Consider the following 16,848-nt stretch of genomic DNA (forward strand, 5'->3'; position numbering starts at 1 on the left):
CCCGTTTCAGTTTTTGTGTTGCACAAATGTATTTCAATTTAGAGCCGCTGAGTCTGATTTGTAGATGTTTGATCATGTATTGTCTTTTGAGGATTACTTAATGGAGACCTGCGCAGATAGATAGATAGATAGATAGATAGATAGATAGATAGATAGATAGATAGATAGATAGATAGATAGATAGATAGATAGATAGATAGATAGATAGATAGATAGATAGATAGATAGATAGATAGATAGATAGATAGATAGATAGATAGATAGATGTGGATGGATGGATGGATAGATGGATGGATAGATAAATATTTTCATATTTTTAAAGCACAATTAATTAAAACATGTAAAAATATGATTCTAAATTAGCAAATGTGGTTTATTTTGCTGGAAAGTATCATCATTATTAATAATAAACACTTTAAAATAAACCCTTCTTATTTATTTTGTTGTAAGAAAAAATGATAAAAATGTAAAAGTTGTCCAAAAATGATAAGTGTAGGCTGCATTGTGTTTTGTTTACACCCGTGTATAATGCCACAAAGATGATAAATAAAGTTGCCGCGGCGTCTGTGTCTGTGCTGACAGTGTCGCATTTAAAGCAATAATGGTCAATTACTGTGTCCTTCCTTTACTACGGACGCTGCACAAATAATAAGTTTTCTTTGTGTGGCAGTAGTGAGCTGACGTCAGGTCGGTTCCTTGAAGTGGAGCTGAATAAACCTTGAGGAGAGTCTCCTTCAATCTGCTGTTAGTAACTAACACACACACACTCACACACCGAGACTCAATTACTGCCCAATTCCCTTCTTTATCATTCGTCCCCGACCTCTTTCATAACCAAAAGCGACCAAGGAAAAAAAAGAGTGGAGAAGAAGAGCCAACCGAAGTGATAGTTGAGCTAAAAAACCCACGCTGGAAATAAGTAAAGTGTCGAAACAGAAAAAAAGGTAAGTGGTTTTTATTTTTTTATTTTGTACCGCCGCTGTTTTCGCCTCATCACAGAAACAACAAGCGATGAGCTGCCTTCGCTTGTCGTTTTTTCCGTTTTTCTTATGGGTAAAACTGCTTTGAGTTGACTTTTTAATTGTTTCGTAGCGTTAAATCGTCGCGTGTCCTCGTCGCAGCCGTTCTGTCCGGTTAAAGTTTTCACTCTTTAATCTTAAAACGAAATGTTTTTTCTCTTCTCTTCTTCTTCCTGGCTGGTGACCTGATAGTGGGAATCGTCTTTGTGTCCCTTCTTCTCTCTCGCAGCGCTCACTCACACGGTTTTTATTTGATAGCAAAGCCTCGCTCGTTTAAGAAATTAAACTTTTTCTCGGGTTAGTTTAGTTGTGTGTTTCGTTTTTAATCAAACGGCTGAAGGTGCAGTTGTCGGTTTTTGCGTGTTTGGATGTTGTAACCGTCAACCTAGAGAGGGGGGGGGGTTAACAGCGAGACGCTGGACTGCCGTAGGTGATCGCTGTCCGTCCTCTCTAATCCATCCCGTTTAATAGTCCCCCGACGAGAAAATAACACAATTTTTAGGAAGAATGGGACACAAAAACACATAAATATCCCAGTCGGCTTGGATTGAGTTGGACTTTAAATATTTATTTGTGTTTCCGTGGTGGGGTAGAGTGGCCAGTTTGCCAGGCTGCTGCTCTCGCGGTCGCTTCCTCAAACCGAGGCACGCAGGCGAGCTAGCAGCCGCTTTGTGGCCGAGTTGTTGAAATTTATCCCTTTGTGTATATTACAATATCCTCCATTTTTTTTCCCGGCCCCTTCCAAAACAACAAGCCTTTCGCCATCTTGGTTATTTTAAATACGTCCCCTCCGTCCGTACCCTTCTGTCACACACGTACACAACCACTCTGACTACTTTTGGAGGAAATTGATCCACTAGTGTGAGTTTTTTTTTTCCCCTCAAGTTTTACCAAAGTTTTAGCAGCCTCTTAAACAAAAAAGAAACCGAGTAGAGCGCCTCGGTTATGGGGTTACAAGGCGTCTTTTGGTGCTTTATTGGCTTGGAGAGCTTATTTTTTTCAGCACATTTTTGGTCGAAAGTTGTCTTCTATTTAAACAAAACATTTTTGTTTGTGTTTTTTTTTTGTATCGCGGGAGTTTCTATTTTTAGGTAGACCGTTACCCATGGCGGAATTGAGTTGCTGTCAATGTTGAAGCAAATGTATTTGTGCTATTTTAAGCTGATATTGTTGTAGGTCAGTGTGGTATCAGCGTTTAGTCAGTTAGCCTTTCTGTTTTAAACGAAACATGAATGAATGAAGGGAGGATGGAAGGAAAAAGGGTTTGGTCTAAATCACATTAGATGGCAGTGAACAACAAGTATGAAACTTTTTAATCACAATTATGATTAAAATGTGATGGATGAAAGTCAAGGCTATTTTGATTTTTTTTGGTAATGATCAACACACTTGCTGCTTGCTTGACTGTTGTATATGCAAAACAAGATCCACACAGACAGGACTGAATGATTTACCAGATTGACAAGTTTAATACATGCACATTCACACAGGCTCCAATCCCCATCTTAATGAAACCCCTTTGGCTCATGCCTGACTCTGGTTAGGAGGCTTGTTTCTGACTGAATCTTAGACAATTTGTAACCTGCTGATCTTTTCTTTTCTTTTTTACTTCTGTAATCTGTTTTTACAGTGTCATATAGGCACAGTGAGTCCCTTGCATTTCAAACTTTCCTCCCTCCTCCTCTGTCCTGCAAGCAGTTAAAGAAGAGGAGGAGGAAGAGGGGAAGAAAACACACCAAACAAATGCTTTGAAATGGAAAATCTGATCATTTCACCTCCCACCTCTTTTGTTTGCCCGTTTATTGCTGCAAAGCTGGAGTGCGGAGGAGCAGATGTTTAGCCAAACATGAAGGCGCGGTGCCTCTGTCCTTATGGGGATGTCTCTCCCTCTTCTCACTGCTGATGCATCGACATGACAGCTGCTTGATTTCATGGGGCTGCAAAGAAGCCATTAGTTGTATCAGTGAATTGAAACGGAACAGTGTCTCTCACTTTTTCTATCGCTTCTATAAGCCTGTCTATTGTTAGCATCGTTTTGTGCGCATTTGTCGGAACATTAGAGTGTGTACTATCAAGTGTGTGGAGGCGTAGCAGCTGAACATATAAAGCCAACGGGAAGTACTAATATATATATATATATATATTTTGCTGGATGTTTTCTCATAATTTAAGCGAGGTAGTGAGCAAAAGTGAAGAAGGGGAACAAATCTGTCAGTTTGTTTGCTATGTTAATTTGAAATGGAAGCGCACTGTGCTAGCTCAAGCACACTCAAATCAGAGCTGTCTTTCCTTGCCAGGCCAAAGGGGGGGAAAAAAGAGCACTCTGCTGGAGTTTTATTCTGTCTCTCTTCGTCTTTTTTTTTTGTCTTAAATTGGAGCTGTTGTTTTTGAAGAGATAAAGGGAGACTTTTGCTTGACTTGAACGTTCAGGACTTAAGGATAGACATTGCTAAGCTCTATTTGCATGTCTAGCAAAGTCACTGCAAAAGGTTGCTATTGACTAAGCTGATTAGGTGAAATTAGGTTCACGAGCTCTGTGTCTAGGGGTGCAGAATCTGACAGAACTTGGACAGCTTTGGAAAAGACAATCCCATGTGCACACGGGGTGGATTTTCTATAATCTTCTACAATTGAAGATGAGGTTGTCCTCCCCTTTGAGGGAGTAAGCCATAGTTTATATTCTTTTTGTAACTTCACTGAAATGAGATTTATCGGGTAGTGGGATGCAGTATAACGGTCAAGTCATCACTGTGAGGCAACACTTGCTGCAGCCACCTCTGTCTGCAAGAAGACATAGGTCCATGGGATGTAAATCATCAGATAATTACTAAAACTGACATCATCGGACACTTGTTCGGACTTGTTTAGCGACCACAACACATCTTGAGAAGTTTCAACTGACAACAGTAAACTGGCTTTCTGGTACACACTACTGTTTTTTTCAGTCATGCTTTTGTCAGTCCTCAGCAGTAAAAATGACGAATCATTGAGCAAGTATTGTGCCTGCAGAGGTTTTTAACTGACTAAACTGATTTATCTTTATTAAAAAAAAGCATAATCTATATGGTGTACTTATGGATCTATTTGTGGATCATTTTCCTTGCATATTCTGACAGCAATTATTATCATTATTATTATTATTTTTTACTTGAATGGTTTTTTTAACACCTTACAAATTATCTATATGTCCGATCAGCCTTTTTGGGACTGTCCAACCTTTCTTGGCACTGTAATAGAGGAACAAGTAAAATGAATTTGGTGTACTTTTTAAAATACATTAGTTCTGAGGAATGGGTTTGATCAGACAGAAATGCACACATTCACTGGGTTTGTTTTGGTTTACTTTCAGATGTGCCACTCTTTAGGACTAATCCAAATACTGTTTATGATAAGTGTTTGTTTGAGGGCGATATTTCTTGAAACAAGCACTGACCAGGACAAAAAAGTCTAATTTGGTTGTTATTTAGTTCTTGACTTACATTACTTAAAGGATTTTTAATGACTGTACAGAAAAGTCCATCTTTCTTTTTTACACTACAACTTTTTTAGTTATTCTTTATATTATTAATCCTGCTATTTTTTTTGGAAAGTCAGTTCATTCATATTCTGGTGACCTGCACCAGGTGTTGTTAGGTGTTGTTAGGCAAAACACATGCTTTGCTCGTTTGATCTTCACTATTTAGTCATGTGAGCTTTCTTTCCCATCAAACAACGCAAATCATTCAAGAAACCCAACTGTGGTAAAGACCAAAACATGCTAGTTTGTACATGGCTTCAGGGAGGAAGTAGGATCCTGGTTCATAAAAGAAAATGTTGTTAGTTTTTCTCACTGGTTAGTCATTACCACGTAAAGGTGAGAGACTTGGTGCACAGAAAGAAACAATGACAACTGAATAAAACACAGAAAATAAGATGCGTTTGAAGTAGAGCGTTTCTATGCATGAAAGTTACCGGTACATCCTAGCCAAAGCCTTTGGAACTTGTAAACATAAAAAAGATTCTATCTTACATTCATCTGACTCAGCTAAACCTGATGGTGTTTTTGTGTGTGTGTGTGTGTGTGTGTGCATGTGTGTGAACTGTTCTGGTTTCACAGTTCCTGCATGTTCAAAAGCCCTCTAACTACAGCGTTGGTTGGCCCTGAGATGATCTACCTAACCTTGTGTTACCTTTCTATTTTGGTTACGTCGCATGTTTGCTGAATGTTCCGACAATCATCAGAGTACGCAAATAATTGTCCAAAGTGCATACTTGGTGACAGCTGCTTTTAGTGTCAGGCTTTTCAAATATTGTGGCTATCTTTGACCACAGCTTTTTTGGATCCATCTGTGTAGTGAGAAAATTCATTCACAGTTTAAAAACTAAGCTAATTAGAAAAGGGAGCATCTGCCTCGTGTTGTAGAAACGAGTAAACGGCCTGAACAGTTAATTAAGACCAAACAAATCAAGATGTTTTTTTCCCCCCTCTTTACATTTCTGTGATGATTGCATATACTGGATTAATTACCAAACAATAAACAGTGGAAAGTGCAAGTGGGTCACCCTCTATTGACTTTCAGGAGACAGAAGACAGAGCGGCCAAATTTGGGAGGGAAAGGCGATAAGCTGCTTTTTTGCCGTTCGTCCCATGGGCTTCTATTTATCATTCAATGTGAGAATTTCCTTGATGAAAGTCAAGGTTGTTTGTGCATCCCCTCGTCTCGTTGGGATGCCTGTTTTTCCACCAGCAAGGTGAAGAGGTTGATTTTCTCCTCCAAAGAGATGCCTTGTTTGGAAAGTCCAACGCTAGTTTCTTTTAATGAAGTCTCAAAAGGTCTTGATGTTTTTTTTTTTCCTTTTCCACTTCAGGGTTGTTTTTGTTTTGTACAATCGCACAGAGGTTAAAAGAAATTTGTACTTTGTGTTGTGAGAAACCACAAAACAGCAACTATTTTAGTCGTTTTCATTCATTTTTGGCTTTATTACAAAACTGCGTTTAAGCAGCTGCTCCATCCATTTAATAAAGCCTTTATGAAATATAAAAGGTGATAAGAAAGACAAAAATAACATTGAAGCATTTCCACATGGTTGGTACTGCAGTTCATAAAAGAAAAGCCATTTAGAGTCTCCCGATATTAGCTGAATGAACGGCATGAACTAATCAAAAACAACGGTAGCACAATGACAGGGATTTAATTTGGTGAAAAAAAAACTAAAAAGAAGCAGATTCACGTTTTACTTTGGAATTCTGTTTGGGTGTCTGATAATATGTTTCAACGGGAACCAAATCATGGTGTTCAGGTGTCAAAAATGTGATCCAGCGCCTGATGTTTACCACAACCTTCTTCAAGAAGGATTTCCCCAGAATTCTTGTGTTCTTGCTGCGCTCAAACAGGGAAAGAAAAGAGGGAACAAGAAATAGAAAGCAGGTTTGAAATGCCTGGATCACAATGATATTGGTTTCTCCACTGGTGTGCTTCTTAGGTCAGTGGGGTTCTTGATGATGCCATAGAATAAGTTGACGCAGGCATGGGAGCTGTAAGCTGTGCTGAGTGTTGAGACACAAACGCACACTCTTATGCACGCACACTTGCTGTTAGAAAGAGAGCATTTATGCCTAGGGACACACACATACACACAGATGTACACAAATGCATAAGATTGCGCCTCAGCAGCCCCGTGTATTGATCCTGTTGCACATTTAAAATCTGGTCACTGCTGCCACAAAGGCCTTTTTTTTTATTTTAGCTGTGCTGGCAGACCCTGCTCTATGCTACGCCAGAATTTCAAGTATTTACTTCCTATGTAACGCCACAAAAAATGACGGGGGATAAAGGGAAACAAGCAGCTGTGAACTGTTTCTATTTGTTGTGCGCTATCTGAAACATGCTGATAAAATCCACTGATGATGCCTTAAATGTGTCGGAGAAAATGTACTAGTCTGTCCGCATACTCCAATTTTTGTATTTATCTGCAGAAAAAGTCACAAATAAGACCTACTCACTGACTCAGCATTTAGGTCGACTTTTCACTGACCAGCATTTGCCATAGCTTGCATGTATAGTACACGCTAAAATGCTAGGCCTTTGGATTAGTCATGGCTGGGCTTGGGGAAAGCGGCAGCTTTTAGCATACGAAGATTAAAAAAAGGACTCTTGGGTTGAGAAGCAAGTCACAGCATTTAAGCTGCTGAAGACCCATAGCACACTTCTTAACAGTGACAGTTATCACTCCCTGAGCACAGTGCATGTCCCTTTCTGTGTTTTTAGTGGATGCAAATTAGGTTATTCAAAATCGTTTCCCTTTTTTTCTTCTTCTTCTTCTTAGGAACTTATCAAAGCGTTCAGCTCATCCCAGGTGTTAGAAGAAATGATCTGACGAAACCGGTTCAAAGTCTGTTTTCCAGTTATTAGTCCTGGAAAGGTCAAAAAACATTCCTGCAATTTCAAATATGGCGTTGAAACCGTATGCTGGAGAAACATTACTAATGACTGCCGCATTCACTTCCATTTTGAACTCTCTCTTGTTATTCACTTGTCCAGCCGTGAAAGCTTCACCCTGCTCAGGCAGTGGCATTGTACTGCTTTCTCCGTCTCTGTCTGTCTGTCTGACTGTCTGTCTCGCATTTGTGCTCGCTCCTTCTGAACGATGACACTGAGAGACAGCTGTAACGTGAGACGCCTTTCGATCCTGGCAGGGGCTTGGAAAGCTGAGGCAGAAGGGAGGTAGAGGGCCTTTATCTGAGACCCGGGGCACTGACCTCCCTCAATTCCCCCTCCATTTTTCTCTTCCTTTCTCTTGCTGCCTCTGTCTGCTAGCGTCCTACGTCTTCCTTTTTACCAACAAAGAAACCAAAACTGAACTCTATAATCAGAAAACACTGACCCGATTGCAAAACTCTATGAATGGAGTTCAAATCCTTGAACATTGTTTAGTACTTTAGTTAGAAGTCGTGTTGTCAGGAGTGACTTTTGTTTGTGAGGACATGTTTTTGTGCGTGCATGTGTGCAGACGGAAATATCCGCACATTCCCTGGACTCTAGGCTATGGCTGCTAAATCCTCTGTGAGAGCTCCCATGTGTAATCCAAACATTTAGAGCTAATTTAAGCATGCAGGCAGGAGCAGCATCCTTTAAGAAACAGCCGCCCTGCCTCACCAGCCTCCGTTTGTGTGTTGTCTAGTGTGCGTTATGAACTTATATGTGTGTGCGCGTGTGCTTCGTTGTGGCTGTAGGCAAATGAAAGTACTCAATCACTCACCTGTCAAAGTACTTCAGAATCCATCCAAAGCACACGCGCACATGGACACATATGTACATACACACTCACCCCTGAGGCTTTGACAGGGCTGGCCCTTTATTGACTCCCTTGATCAAGGAGACAGCAGATCCATTTAATAGAAGCTCCATGCTCACCCCCTCACACAGAGGCACTGAAATCAAAGTGGATTCACATCTGCTCTCCACAGAGCTCTCCTATGTCCTTTTTTTTCTTTTCTACAACAGAGTTGCTCACCATTTCAAACTGTTTGCTTTGTTGGCTATTGAATTACATTTTTTTCACAGACGCCACAAACTTTATCGTTCCACGGGAGCCAACAGTTGTCCTTATCATGGCTTCTTTGCTGCTTAGTCCAAAACTGCCCCTCTTCTCCATATCTTGTGTTCTTGCCTGTCATGATACCAACCCAGCAGGGATTATAGGCATGTTCTTTTGGCCCCGGCCCTCACCAGTTGGCTGTGTTTTGTGCTGAGTGTTTTGGAAGGCCAGTTAGCCAAGAGGGTGCTGGGAGGAGATGTGACAGCTGTGTTGGTCATGGCTACTTTGACCTTCACACGTCATCCCTTTGGATCATCCAGGCTGTAATGATACGCCGGACCTGTTGTGTACTAGTGGACGAGGATTATTAACCGCCCTCATGATGCTGCTGATATTGTTATCAAACTATACTACCAACAAGGACGGGATGACTGCTCTGAATGAGATTTGTCCTCAAAAGAAACGGCAAGAAATTAAATTGAACGGCCTAATGCAGTAGAGGGCTCTGTGCCAATAAGAGAGGGAGAAAAAGAGTTGTCCTGCTGTACAAAAACATGTGTACATGCATAAACAAAAAAGAGAAGTGCTCACTTCAGCCTTGTATTTAATATACACATATTCTACCTCTCACAAATGGCTTGCACTAATGCTCTGAGCTTCTCACCAGTCTCCAAGCGCTTTGCTTCGGGCGTGTGGTGAAAACGTGTTCTCTTGAGATGGCACTAGCTCCATCAAGTCAAGGAAGAAACCATTTAGTGTAATGACAAACACGCGTAGACTCGCACACATGCATTCGCGGCATCAAGAGACGGGGAGGAGGATCTGAATTGCACTTAGACAAATCACAAAAGTTCTTTATTTCTCCACTTACCCCCTTCTTTACACTTACATTCAAACTACTTGGATAGAGATTCCATTTTGTCAGCTTTCAGCCCCAGATCATGTAACGATAAAAGATGCTGCCCTGCAGTTAAACACTGCCAGTAAATCACAAGGCAAGGAAAGCTGCGAGAAGCACTTATTTTTAAGCAGCATGAGAGACCACACTAGGGGTGGGTTGTAAGAGGTGGAGGGGTGGGGGGGTGAGACAGATAGGGTAAGGACAGAGGGAGAGAGAGAGAGGGGAAGAGAGAGCTTCTTTGTGCACTGGGTACTGGCATTGTGTGTGATGAAGAGATGAATCACTGCTATTTAGGGATTGGTTTCCTGCAACTGATTGTGTGACGACTCAGTGGCGGACGGAATGTCAAGACTCGCCTGTTTTGTTGTGGGGGGGTTTCAGGAAAAATCTTCTACGGCCTGCTTGCAACAGCTCACTCCCACAGCTGAGACAAACACCTCGCCACTGTCCCCCAACTCCAACAGACTCTTAACTATTAAAGTGGTTTAAAGACCCACTACAATGAAAACTGTTTTTGGTGTTTTTCAAATGTTCTTGTCGCATTTTTTCCATAATGGAAGACATCTAAAAAAAATAAGTTTCAAATTGCGTTTGTAAGTAGTTCTTTATAGAAATCTCTGTGAATCAGGAGCTGACAAAAAATGCATTTGGAAAAAGCCTGTAGGTGTCACGTAAAATCTACATCAAGAGACCATAAACAGATAGATCAGCATAGTGGCTGTCCTCAAAGGCCCAGTTATAACTTATACATGTAACTAAATGTAATGGAAAAATAAATGTAACAACTCCTTAATGGTAAATAACTCATTCTTTATTTCCTATAACTTTTAAAGTGACAATTACAGTTTCATAGAAAACATGTTTGCTTGTTACTTTAGCATAAATCCTTTTAAATTTGATTCTTTCAGGTTAGGTTAAATGGACAGTGTTAAAGTCCCAATGTATAGTTGCCCAATCTGATATTTCAAGTCCGATTCCCCCTAAATATGAATAAATACACACAAATTTTTATTTTTTATTTTAAGAAATTCAAAACTTTTATGCTCTCGCGGGCCACATAAAATGGCATGGCGGGTCACATTTGGCCCCCGGGCCTTTACTTTGACACATGTGAGATGGATGATGGGAAATGGGAGAGGCAAGTTTCCATTGAACTCCTGCTGCTCTGCAGAAACTGACCTAGAAAATGACACTGGTATTTTTGATTTAGGCTAAAAACAGCATATTCATAATTTAAAAAAACGTGGGGAACACTTTACAATAGATCAAAAGATGATTGGAGTGGGACTTTAAGTGAATATGTATATCTTCAGGGGACACCTCCTTTCTAAGCTACAGTCTCTTGCAAAACCGACACCTGTCTGTCCCCCTTTCTTTCAATATCCAGCTCATAAAACTTGTAATTACCTTAACATAGATGTTTAAAGGGTGCATCTTAAGGTAAGGCCAACAGGGTTTTGGCTGATGCAGCACTGGTTGCTAGATTAGAGAAGAGCCACCTAACAGTCGGGTTGTACTTTGCCCGTGTGCAAGCATGCCTGGAGTGTCATAGCAGGTAATTACTACATCACAGTTAATTCCTAATTTTTGTTTATTTTCTAGGTCATGATGGCAATTATTAGTGTGCCGTTTGGACGATTTATTTATGAAGTAGTGAACTAATCCTGGGGAATGATGGAAAGTAAACTGTTTTTGACAAACTTTTAGTCCCTGGAGGTCTGCTTGTGAAACGAATGTTTAGATAATTACTTTTCTGCTGGTGGTTTTATTGTAACATTTGAACTAAATTTATGTAAGAGTTTAATGTCCTCTTGCTGTCTCCTTTTCAGTTTTGTATTGAATAAATTAGTTTCATCACTAATGTCTTTATAACTCTACTCAAGATGATTGAGGTTACAAGAAAGATATTCATGTTTTTTTTGTGCTTTTTTAATCCATCTGTTATTAATGTAAAAACGTTTTAAGATCTCGGATAAAAGTTAGGCTATTAGGCTGACCAGCCTGGTTCTTATCCATGCAAATAATGGCAACAGAACTGCCTTATTTATCCAGAGTTCGTATTCATGGCTGACAAATAATTTTCTGCGGTAAAGTTCACTTTAATCATTTTCTAATAGGCCATTTTAAAGTAGCAGGAGATGAATTCTGCTCACCTGACTTTATCATCATCATCATCATCTTCTTCCTCCTCATCATCTCCGTGATGAGTTTTCAAAGTGTTTGTGTGGACCTTCATTTTGTATTTGTCTCCCGAGTGTATCTGTCAGTGTAAATAATGCATGGATCGTTCCATTTGGATCAGTTTAGTTATCAGCGCATCCGGTCTGCTGGGTTCCCGTTTGGTGATGAATTGAGCCCTAACGACAGATGTATGTAGGATTATGTGTCACAGATGTGGACATCACCGGAGGGCATCTGTAAGAGACAGAATCCATTAGACCCGTGACCTGTAACTCCTCCCTTCCATTTGCCATGACAGTCCAAGGAGGGAGTTGCTAAACTCAGAAACTTTTCACACACAGCTGTCTTTGGAGTGTCAGGACAGATTCTATGTTGATAACTAATTTACCAAAGCTTTTGTTGCTTTTCACCAGATAGATGTGTTTCAGGACTTTGTACCATCACAAATGGCTATTCAAGCATGGTACAGCCCAGATCTTGGGGTTAATCTGAAAGTAGCAACATCTCCATATCTATGTATAGGTTATTTCTGCTGTGTTTCAAATTAGTCAACTGTTATAATGACTCTAGTTGACATATTAGCCGAAAACTGTGTTCTCCCAACCTTGTTTGTGCTCAACAATAGGTTCTAACAGTTTAAATAGAAGTAGTCAAAATCTTGTGTGTGTTTGCTTGCTGTACATACAAAGCAGGGTGGTGTCTGTTACGGTGAGCTGCTTAGATTAGACTCTGTAAGAGCACAGGAGGGCTTTGCAGACAATGCATGAAAGATGGGCGTGAGAATGCTGGTAAGGCTTGGTTCTCTGCAAGAACCGTCTTGTGTTTAGGGAAAATATCCTAGCTCTCAAAAGCTCCAATGTCTACATCCATTTATAACAAACAGGTTTTGCAAGAAAGGGTTCAGGGAGAAAGAGAGTTTTGGAGGGCGTGATTTATCTCTCTGTGCATGTTACCACAGTTGTGTGTCAGACGACTCTGTACTTTTTGGTTTGATCTGTCTAAAGAACACAAGATGTGTAATGTTTCATACTGCCACTTTTACAGGCCTCTCCTTTTTTTTTCTTCCAAGCTAGCATAATCACAACGCTGTACATAAGCAATTCACTGTTTTATAGAGAAAAGAATACCCGAGACGCCCTATTCCCATGAGTCAAAATTGTGTGTGTAACCTGAAAAACAGTGATCGTTTGTCTGTGCTTTGTCCTCAGGTGTTACAGTTATGTCAAAGAGCTGAAGACATCTCTAACAGTGAGTACAACAGTTTCTGTGTTTTTCTTTTTGTGGGAGATGGTTTTAAAATTCACATTGTCTTATTGTTTTTCTTCTTTTTTTTTGAGGCACACTAAAGCAAACTTGCAAACTCTTCAAGTTTCAGGCCTAATTTGATTTTTCATTCATTCAGTGAAAGAGGATGTTTTTCTTTTTCCCAATTAAATTTAACAAGAACCCCTTGAAAAAGCAGTTGTTATGATTACATTACAAATTCGGGGTTCATTCAGGGAATGAAGCAATTAATTAGATTTCTCCTATTCTAATCAGAATATTTGCATGAAACACAAAACTCCTAATAAACATATTTTGGCTTGGGTGTCTGTTCAGTGCCAACACTGAATGTAAATAGCTGTTAAGAGGGCCTGACACTTCTTTTCAAGGTTAGGCGTCTTGGCTTGTGTTTGGTTGTTTATGTGTAATGTGATGTGCTGCTTGAATTTCTTCCTTTCTTTTCCTCTCGGTTGCGTTGTTCGTGAGAGCGAGCTGTAGTCAGGGGGTGTGTGCGGACGCGTCCTTAAGGCTTCACTTCACACACCAAGATGGCAGTTTATTGTTCCGCAAACAGACAATGACTTGCACTTTCCCTATTTCCTCTCACTGGAAGGCCCTCTGTTTGTGAGATCAAATGGAATCTTTTGTAAGAAGAGTTTCATCCAAACTTAAGAGGTCAGAGAATCTACTTGTTGTACTTGGGACTGAATTTCAACCTAGACCTGATTCTTTCAAGGCCAAATCTTGCTTGTTGATGTCTTGCTGGAAATGATGCATTACATCCCCCTGCAGTTTGGTGTGGATTGGTTGTATCACGCTTGATAAGTATTGATGAGTCCTCTCTTGGGGAATCAGTTTTGAGGTTGTGAAGGGTTGCAGCATTTTCTTTTCTCCCCCAGCTGATGTCTTGGCTGCATGACTCCATACAGAACGGGCACAACAGAGGACAGGAAAAAAATGAAACTCATCCAGCAGCTATGACATAATTAGCTGACATTTGTTGCTTGGAACACAAGAAAAGGGGTTGTGTGTGTGTGGGGGCTGGTAAACTCAAACACCCAAAGGAACAAACAAACATTGAAATTACAAAAAAGGAAAAGGAAAAAGTGCAGAATGTGCCTAGGAGCGTAGCTCTAGTCTGCTATGAACCCGTCAAACATTATGTAAGGGGTTTAGTGGTGTTTTTTTATTATATTGCCAAAGCACACACTGATCTGATCTACTGATCGCGCAGCCAAATGTGCTGGGTTAAGAGTGATGCTGGCTTTGCCACGAAACAATATCCCTTGTCGGTTGTTTGGCATTCTTGATTTTCAGAGCATGTCTTCAGGTATGCAGCTTCATCACAAAAACGTGACACAACGCAGCTGCTCACTCTCCCCATATGAAGCTGCTGTCCACAATCGGACCGGTTCTGTTGGTTCAGGATATGTTGTGTTTGCGCGTCTGTTAACGCTGAGGCGGAGCGCTGTAATACATCTGTACTCAAGCCGAGGTGGGAGCAGCAATGCTTACGCAGCCCCATCTGCTTGATCCAAACTGGAAATGCAATGCTCTTTAATGACAAAATACTGATTGGCTGGGAGGTGTGGAGAACAGGGAGGAGAGATTTGTGTGTGTGTGTGTTTGTGTGTGTCTAAAAGAGTGAGAGTGTGAAGTAGAGAGGAATAAAAGGAGAGGGAGAAGGAGAGAGAAAAACATCTCGAAGGTCAGGAGCAGCGGGCGGCCGTAGGGGAGAGACACGTGAGACAGAGATAGTCTTGCGTCAGCCCCACAGCAGTCCGTTCCTTATGTCTGTGTGTGTCTGTGTGTGTGTTCACATGTCCTGTGGGGCCAGCATTTTCATCCCCATCCTACTGTGCGTTACAGCAAAACAGCATGGCGACGGTTCTATTCTGAGCCTCTCTGTTTAGGTTAGATAGGTAGACACAGGTAGGGAGATGGGTTTTTAGAAGCACGAAACCCCGCTTTAAATTAGTCGCAAGCAGTCAATCATTGAGCTGCAGATATTTTTTTACAAGGTTCTCGTGACAGTGCAAGAGGAAATTACACATTCTTGCCTGAGGGGAAAGAATTTGTGTCTCCCTGTCTGTCACAAAACCTGAATAGTGTTTCATCAATCCCAGCAAATACTATCATTTTTCAGCTTTCATTTATGAGCCCACTTTGTTTCCTGCTGTCTTTTTCCCAGTGCCCTTTAAACCGGTGCTCTCTTAAAATGGGGAAGTGTTAGCGATAACGGCTAAACATTTAGTACTTTGTACTTGCCTGGAAGCTATGATTGTCAAAGAGCTGCTTTGAGATTGTCCCTGGGATCGGAAGGCGCACAGATCTAGCAGACCCGCTCCAGCATTCGTTTTTGGCTCATCCGTCCGTGTCTGTGTGTTTCTTTCGTTCCTACTTATACTCACTTCCACACACATGGGAGAGTGCCCTGCTCATTTCCCTTCCGCCGCCTCCTCCCGACCCACTGTGTCCCAACAGGGTTCAAGTCCTGTGGTCAGACTTTTGATTTCACCCCCACTGCCGGGCAGCCACTGCCCTGCCCGTCCGAACGAAGGGCTACAGCTTAGGGAGAGGCTGCTCTTTTACAGAGCCCTCGCGTCATGAATCACTGCCTGCACCCAGGGAGCCTTAGTCCACTCAGGGGGTTGCTCGTACAGACCATAATGTGCGCCGTTGTAAGGGGAGCGTTTTGAATGAAGGCCAGACAAAATAGAAGCAAAAGGACTCAAGCTGGGAGTTTTCTTGTAGAGGGCAACAAGATGACCAGTCTGTGTGTCTTAATTTTTTTTTTTAAAGTAAAGAAAAGATATTTCATGTAAACTGCTGGGCTTGGGGTGTTTTTGCAACTGTTGACTTTAAAAGTTCACATACTTTTCACTGTCCTTTTCACTGTCGAATTGCATTCACATCACCCTTGGCAACCCATGTTCAATCGTCCACTTCCAATGCGTAAATGCATGTTTTTGGCTGCCTTGGTTAAAACCTTTACATTCTTGCGTCACTACGCAAGTTTCTATGAGCGTAGAGACGTACAAAGCGAGCATCTATTGAACAAGCTTTGAAAGCTAAACCAGGTTGAACTTTGACCAATCAGGGACTTGGATTTGGTAGTGATGTATGGTTGGCGCCCCTTTTAATTCACAGAAGTTTCAACAGTGTGAAAATAGATCATGAAGGAGAAATGAATAACTGCGGTTTGTACTCAGCCGGAATTTTGTGACACCAAGACTTAAATATATCGGAATGGAGCTGTGATAGAAAAAGCCTGGAACAACATTCACTAGATTTGCTCTTCTTAGACATTTCGGACTAAGCCTCTTCCAACTGTAGGTGATGGACATGCGCTAATATGCACGGTTGTATCGGGTATCAGGTCCAGTGTGAACACCATATGCTGAAAATGCATGGTGTGAACTTCGCATCATGTTTGAAAACTGTTATGATGCAACTTCAGCTCTCAGTAAAAACTTCAAATGTAAATTGGGAACAGGTATCGGTTTGTTAAATGTATATATTTTTTACCATTTGCACATAGTTTTAGGTTTTGCACGTGTGTGAATGTGACAGACATATTGAGTGATGGTGAGACTCTCTTTCTGTCTCACACAGTTTCATCAGTAACTGCAGTCTCACGACAACTTCCACATTTATTGGGTGATCTCCCACATTTATTGCCAGACTGCATCTTTTCAGCTTTCTTCAGTGCGTGGTGTCTGTCTTTGCCACAGGCCAGTCCCCCTGATGGCCTCTATCGCTTCCTGCTTCCTAACCTTATTCTGCAGGTCCAATTTCCTTCTGCTTTCTTTCACCATAGTCCACTGGCATGGACACCGTTTCTGCCTTTAAAGCAAGCCTCTGGCTGGGGTGGGGGGTGGGGGGTGGGGATAGTGTGCTCCTATATGGAGCCCCAGAGCCCATGGGCCAAGCCAGGTTGTAACCTGGATACAGCTGCAGTTCGGA

General features: G+C 41.3%; 1 protein-coding gene across 50 annotated transcripts in view; it reads left to right on the forward strand.

The window, feature by feature from the left end:
- The first annotated feature begins 577 nt into the window (after positions 1 to 577).
- Positions 578 to 16,848, forward strand: part of baz2ba (bromodomain adjacent to zinc finger domain, 2Ba) — a 65,086-nt gene continuing 48,815 nt past the window's right edge. For 39 of the 50 annotated variants that reach the window (XM_023953361.2, XM_023953372.2, XM_023953365.2 and 36 more), the window contains exons 1-2: positions 699 to 944; positions 12,828 to 12,867. The gene's annotated coding sequence lies outside the window, so the exon portion shown is untranslated. Of the gene's footprint in view, positions 945 to 12,827; positions 12,868 to 16,848 lie in introns of all 50 variants that reach the window. The other 11 variants (XM_023953368.2, XM_078944325.1, XM_078944339.1 and 8 more) reach the window with 1 other exon arrangement.

The sequence above is a fragment of the Oryzias latipes genome, chromosome 3, assembly GCF_053564925.1.
Source record: "Oryzias latipes strain Hd-rR chromosome 3, Olatipes_Hd-rR_3.1".
NCBI lineage: Eukaryota > Metazoa > Chordata > Actinopteri > Beloniformes > Adrianichthyidae > Oryzias > Oryzias latipes.